Source organism: Colobus angolensis, unplaced genomic scaffold, assembly GCF_000951035.1.
Source record: "Colobus angolensis palliatus isolate OR3802 unplaced genomic scaffold, Cang.pa_1.0 Scaffold170, whole genome shotgun sequence".
Classification (NCBI taxonomy): domain Eukaryota; kingdom Metazoa; phylum Chordata; class Mammalia; order Primates; family Cercopithecidae; genus Colobus; species Colobus angolensis.
In genome coordinates, this window is record NW_012114822.1 from 1053150 (window position 1) to 1060243 (window position 7094).

General features: G+C 45.2%; 1 pseudogene; it reads left to right on the forward strand.

Moving 5' to 3' along the window:
- Positions 1-66: 66 nt before the first annotated feature.
- LOC105509174 lies at positions 67-796 on the forward strand (annotated as a pseudogene).
- Positions 797-7094: the final 6298 nt, after the last annotated feature.

The window sequence follows — 7094 nt, forward strand, 5'->3', positions numbered from 1 at the left end:
AAAGAAAGAAAGAAAGAAAGAAAGAAAGAAAGAAAGAAAGAAAGAAAGAAAGAAAGAAAGAAAGAAAAAGAAAAGAGAAGAGAAGAGAAGACTAAGAATTTTGGCATTGGACAGGACATCCAGCCCAAAAGGGACCTCACCAGCTTTGTGAAATGGCCCTACTGCATCAGGTTGCGGCGGCAGAGAGCCACCCTCTATCAGAGGCTGAAAGTGCCTCCTGTGATGAACCCATTCACCCAGGCCCTGGACCGCCAAACGTCTCCTCAGCTGCTTAAGCTTCCCCACAAGTACAGACCAGAGACAAAGCAAGACAAGAAGCAGAAGCTGTTGGCTCCGGGCTGAGAAGAAAGCTGCCAGCAAAGGGGACGTCCCCACTAAGAGACCACCTGTCCTTCAGTGTCCTTCAAGCAGGAGTGAACACCGTCACCACCTTGGTGGAGAACAAAAAGACTCAGGTGGTCATCACTGCACACGATGTGGATCTCATCGAGCTGTTGTCTTCCTGCCTGCCCTGTGTTGTAACATGGGGGTCCCTTACTGCACTATCGAGCGGAAGGCAAGACTGGGACATCTAGTCCACAGGAAAATCTGCACCACTGTCGCCTTCCCATGGGTTAACTCAGAAGACAAAGGAGCTTTGGCTAAGCTGGTGGAAGCTATCAGGCCCAATTACAAAGACAGACACGATGAGATCTGCTGTCAATGGGGAGGCAATGTCCTGGCTCCCAAGTCTGTGGCCCGCATTGTCAATCTCAAAAAGGCAAAGGCTAAAGAACTTGCCACCAAGCTGGATTAAATGTACACTGATGAGTTTTCAGTACATAAAAATAATTAAAATAATACAGATTTTCCTCCAAAAGAAAAAAAAAAGATGTAAACAAATGTACTGCTGTAAAAAGCACAATGAGAAAGTACCCATGAGAACAGCCACAGAAAGAACACTGGCACTCCCGGGAAAAGAAAGAGAAAAGCCACAAGGCAGCAAGGACAAGTGTATTCCAGGAATGTGACAAGGCCAAGTGGCCGGCAAATCGTAATCAAGGGGACAGTGGCTTGACAGGGTACACCTCTCTAAATGCATCTCCTAGGACTGGCCCTCACTCTAAGGCCAGCCTTGCTTGACTTGAACAAGCGAAGCACTCTCTTACCTCAGGCTCTTTCCATGACCTCAAACCCTCTTCCCCTGTGTCTTCTCATTGTTCACCCTGATTCAGATTTCTGCTCAACAACCCCATATCAGTGACCATCCCATCTAAAATAGCCCCATTACAGGCCAGGCACAGTGACTCACACCTGTAATCCCAGCCCTTTTGGGAGGCCAAGGTAGACAGATCACCTGAGGTCCAGGAGTTCAAGACCAGCCTAGCCAATATGGTGAAACTCCACCTCTACTAAAAATACAAAAATTAGCCAGGCATGGTGGCACGTGCATGTAATCCCAGCTACCTGGGAGGCTGAGGCAGGAGAATCACTGGAACCCGGGAGGCAGAGGCTGCAGTGAGCCGAGATCACGCCACTGCACCCCAGCCTGGGTGACAGAGCGAGACTCCATTTCAAAAAAGTAAAATAAAATAGCCCGTTTAGCCCCACTCTGTCTTTTAACTTTACTGCACCTTTTCCCTTTAATCATTTGTCTACTTATTGTCTTGTATATAAATAGAGATATTATCTATCTCTAGAATGTAAGTGCCCTAACAGCAGGAACTTCATTTGCTCATTGATGTAGCTCAGTACCCAGAAAAGCACCTGGAATGGAATAGGCTTTTAATACGTATTTGTGGAATGCATAAATGCATTACAAGTGTAAGAGCAAGCCAGAAAGAACAGAAGATACATAGAACAGTAAAATTGCCACATCTTCTCTGGGTCCGTGAGCCATCACAAACGGGTTACATCAAATTACTTGAGGATATGAAAGAAAATAGATAACTTCAAAAGCGATGCCTTTCAGTAAAGAAAAAAAAAAAAAAACACCAGGCCAGGTGTGGTGGTGCACGCCTGTAATCCCAGCACTTTGGGAGGCTGAGGGCCCTCAACAATGTGACTGTTAGCATCCGTGCTGTGGCATTATTCTTTCTTTCAGTAAAGAAAAAAAAAAAAAAACACCAGGCCAGGTGTGGTGGTGCACGCCTGTAATCCCAGCACTTTGGGAGGCTGAGGGGGGTAGATCACTTGAGCCCAGGAGTTCAAGACCAGCCTGGAAAACATAGTGAGACCTCGTCTCTAAAATACTTTTTTGTTAATTAGCTGGGCATGGTGGTGCATGCCTGTAGTCCCAGCTACCAGGGAGGCTGAGGTGGGAAGATTGCCTGAGCTCAGGAGGTCAAGGCTGCAGTGAGCCATGATGAGACCACTGCACTCCAGCCTGGGTGACAGGGAGACCCTGTCTCAAAAAATAAAATAAAATAAAATAAAAATAAAAGAAGAAGAAGAAGAAGAAGAAAAGAAAAGAAAAAAAGAGATTGGGCACGGTGGCTCACAGCTGTAATACCAGCACTTTGGGAGGCTGAGGCAGGTGGGTCACTTGAGGTCCGGAGTTTGAGACCAGCCTGGCAACATGGCGAAATCCCATCTCTACTAAAAATACAAAACTTAGCCAGGTATGGTAGCAGGCGCCTGTAGTCCAGCTACTCCAGAGGGTGAGGCACGAAAATCTCTTCAGTCTGGGAGACGGAGGCTGCAGTGAGCCAAGATCACGCCACTGCATTCCAGCCTGGGCAACAGAGCAAGACTCCGTCTCAAAAAAAAAAAAAGGAAAAGAAAAAACACCCTGCTAAACCTGTAAATAATTTTTAATTGTACCCCAACAAAAGCTGAAAATGGCAAAATAGATGCCAAGAGCAAAGGATTAACTATGCTTAGTATATGTATATAACAAATCCCTCTTCGCAAATTACACAAATAGATTATAACAAGGCAAGAGATATTCAAGGCGCAGAGAATGAATCCAAGAAATCCATTGTGCTAAACAAATGTACCAGGGTAATCAGCAAAGATCAGCAATGTGGAAACCAGGCTGGAATGCAATAATGTGATCTTGGCTGATTGCAACCTCCACCTCCCGGGTTCAAGCGATTCTCCTGCCTCACCCTCCCGAGTAGCTGGGACTACAGGCGCACACCACTACACCCAGCTGATTTTTGTATTTTTAGTAGAGATGGGATTTCACCATGTTGGCCAGGCTGGTCTCGAACTCCTGATCTCAAGTGATCCACTGGCCTCGACCTCCCAAAGTGCTGGGATTATAGGCATGAGCCACTGTACCCGGCCAGTAAAAGTAAATTTTCTAAAATTAAAATTAAAATTTTCTCAGTGAAATCCTAGTATCATTATTAGGCTGCATAGGATTTTTCTCAGGAACACTCTTAAAAACGAGAACAAAAGAAAACAACAGAAACCAAGGCTCTAAACATTCCTACATCCATTTCTTAAGTTTTCAAACCAAAACTTAAAAAGAAAACCCAGAAAACCTGTCCAAATAAAAGTGAGTTGACCTCAGAGCTAAGAGAAAAGTTACTCGTCCCACAGCTACAGTATACCAAACTCACATTTCTCAAAGGTAAATGGAGACGATCTTCAGAACTAGAAAGGTGAAATAATCAGTAAAGACTCGTGACTACAGGCCAGGCACGATGGCTCACACCTGTAGTTGCAGCATTTTGGGAGGCTGAGGCGGGTGAATTGCTTGAACTCAGGAGTTCGAGACCAGCCTGGGCAACATGGCAAAATGTCATCTCTACCACAAATACAAAAATTGGTTGGCTATGGTGGCACGGCAGTGATCACAGCTACTTTGGAGGCTAAGGTAGGAGGATCACTTGAGCACAAGAAGCTGAGATCATGTCACTGCACTCCAGCCTGAGCAACATAGACTCTGCAAAAAAAAAAAGAAAGAAAGACTAGTGAGTATAAATATCATGTTGTAGAAATGTAAAAATAAAAGAGAGAGAACAGAAAAGTATCAATAAACACTAGTGACAGCTTTGATCACAATCAGAATAAAATAGGCAGCTTAAAGTATGTGAAAGCAGACAGATAAGTAGATCAACTCAATAAAAAGTAAAACCAGTAACAGCAAGTTATCAATCAGTAAACAGAGTGTAAAAACTATAAAACATGCATAGAATTTCAAAAAGAAGGTTAGACTACTAAACCACAATCCGGAGGAGAAAGAGGATTAGAATGAACCAAATTTATCTTTCCTGGAAGGAAGATCGAGGTTTAGGTAAGTGAAATAAATTAGAAGTAGAAATACTGAAAACCAGACATAAAAGTCAAAATAACCACCCAATTTACATTCTTAAAGCAGCCCTAAGACGTTCACACAAAGAAACATTGTGAATTAAAAGAAGCAAAAGCTGACAATAAAGTGATAAGGAAATTGACGATGCTCCAATTACCTTCATTCCTGCACTGACTAAACACATATTTATTGGGCACCTCTGTATCCCAGGCACCATTCTAGGCCCTGGGGATGTAATAATCAGATGCAAGACAAAGTTCCTGCTCTTGTGGTCCTTTCTGGGGAAAGCAACACCAAACAAACAGACATAAGATCAGGATGAAGTGTAAGCAGATGAGAGTTTCCATTTTAGATAGGGTGGTCAGAAGAGGCTGCTTTGAAGAGGAAAGTTTTGAGCAGATTACTGAACGGCCTAAGTAAGCCAGGAGAAGCTGGAGGCAAAGAGAGCAGCAAATACTAAGGTCCCAAGGCAGAAAATACCTTTTTTTGTTGTTTGTTTTTGGGACGGAGTCCCACTCTGTTGCCCAGGCTGGAATGCAGTGGCGCGATCTTGGCTCACTGCAACCTCTGCCTTCCAGGTTCAAGCGATTCTCCTGCCTCAGCCTCCCGAATAGCTGAGACTACAGGTGCACAACACCATGCCTGACTAATTTTTTGTAGTTTTAGTAGAGATGGGATTTCACCATGTTGGCCAGGCTTGTCTCAAACTCCTGACCTCAGGTGATCTGCCCGTCTCGGCCTCCCAAAGTGCTGGAATTCCAGTGCCCAGCCAGAATATATCTTTTATAAAAAACTACAAGAAGATACCTCCACGAAACTGTTAAAAGCATTCATTATGTATGCAGATATGGGGGATCATTTGGGGTGATAGATATATTCTCCAACTGGATTGTAATGATATTTGCACAATTTTACAAGTTTATTTAAAAATCATTGAATTGTGGATTTAAAACAAGTGGATCTTATGGTATGTAAATTATGCCTCCATGAAAGCACTTAAAGCACTTTTTTGGGCTGGGTGCCATGGCTCATGCCTGTAATCCCAGCACTTTGAGAGACTGAGGCAGGAGGACTGCTTGAGCTCAGGAGTTGAAGACCAGCCTGGGCAACACAGTGAGGCCTCATCTGTACAAAAAAATAAAAAATTGGCCGGGGGCAGTGGCTCACGCCTGAAATCCCAGCACTTTGGGAGGCTGAGGCGGGTGGATCTCTTGAGGTCGAGAGTTCGTGACTAGTCTGACCAACATAGTGAAACTCTGTCTTTACCAAAAATACAAAAATTAGCAGGGCGTGGTGGCGGGCGCCTGTAATCCCAGCTACTCATGAGGCTGAGGCATGAGAATTGCTTGAACCTAGGAGGTGGAGGTTGCAATGAGTCAAGATAGCGCCACTGCACTCCAGACTGGGTGACAGAGTGAGACTCCATCTCAAAAAAAAAATTAAATTAAATTAAAATAAAAGACTTTATCGAAGACCTACACACACAGAAAGTCAGGAGCAGCTGCAGCAAAGTGCAATGAGGTGAGGGTGAAACCATGCGGCGCCCTGAGCCCAAGGCTGGCAGTCTAGTTTGTGTTCTGATGGTTCTGGGAAGCTACAGGAGGCTTTTAGCAGGGGAATGGCATGTTCTTGAAAGGTTCTCTCTGGCTGCTCTGTGGACAACAGACAGCAAATTCTTGGCCAGTGGAGAAGCAAGGAAACTATATAGGAGGTTACTAAGAATCCCAAGCAAGTGGGGACAGTGGCTTTAACTAGGGTCAGTGCCATGGAGCAGTGAAAAGCAGTGAGGCTGGAAAGACATTTTGAAGGTGGGCTGATGGGATTCTCTGATGGATTGGATTTGGGGTGTGAGCACAAAAAGAGAAGTCAAAGTTGACTCCTGGATGGCATCTGGCCTGAGAAATCATGTGGGTGGTGCTGCCATTTACTGAAGTGGGAAATGCTGAAGGAGAAGGAGGTGTACAGGTAGAAATTTAAAATTCTCTTTTGACATGTGAAGTTTCAGATGCTGTTGGAGGTTGAATTGCGTCCCTCAAAACAATATACTGAAGCCCTAACCCTCAGGCCCGCACAATGTAACCTTATTTGGAAACAGGGTCTTACAGATGCAATTTTTTAAAGATGAACTCATTCTGGAGTAGGATGGGCCCTTCATCCAGCATGACTGGGACCATGGGAAGATGGAGGCACAGCGGGGGAGGGACACAGCTGCAAGTCAGGGAACACCAAGTGTTGCCAGCCACAGACAGAAGCCAGGAATTGGCCAGGAAGGGTTCCACCCAAGAGTGCAGTGTGGCCCTGGTGACACCTTGGTCTTGGACTTTGGGCCTCCAGAGCTGTGAAAGAATAAATTTCTGTTGTTTAAAGCCACCCAACTTGTGGTACGTTCTTTTTATGGCTTTTTTTTTTTTTTTTTTTTTCGACGGAGTCTCACTCTGTCACCCAGGCTGCAGTACAGTGGCACAGTCTTAGCTCACTGCAACCTCTGCCTCCCAGGTTCAAACAATTCTTCTGCCTCAGCCTCCTGAGTAGCTGGGACTACAAGTGCGTGCCACCACGCCTGCTAATTTTTGTATTTTTAATAGAGACGGGGTTTCACCATATTGGCCAGGCTAGTCTCGAACTCCTGACTTCGTGATCCGCCCACCTCAGTCTCCTGAAGTGCTAGGATTATAGGTGTGAGCCACCATGACCGGCCTGTGGTACATTCTTAAAACAGCCCTAAGAAATCAATATAAGAAATGTCTAGGCAGGGCACGGTGGCTCACGCCTGTAATCCCAACACTTCGGGAGGCTGAGACGGGTGGATCACCTGAGGTCAGGAGTTCGAGACCCGCCCAGCCAACATGGC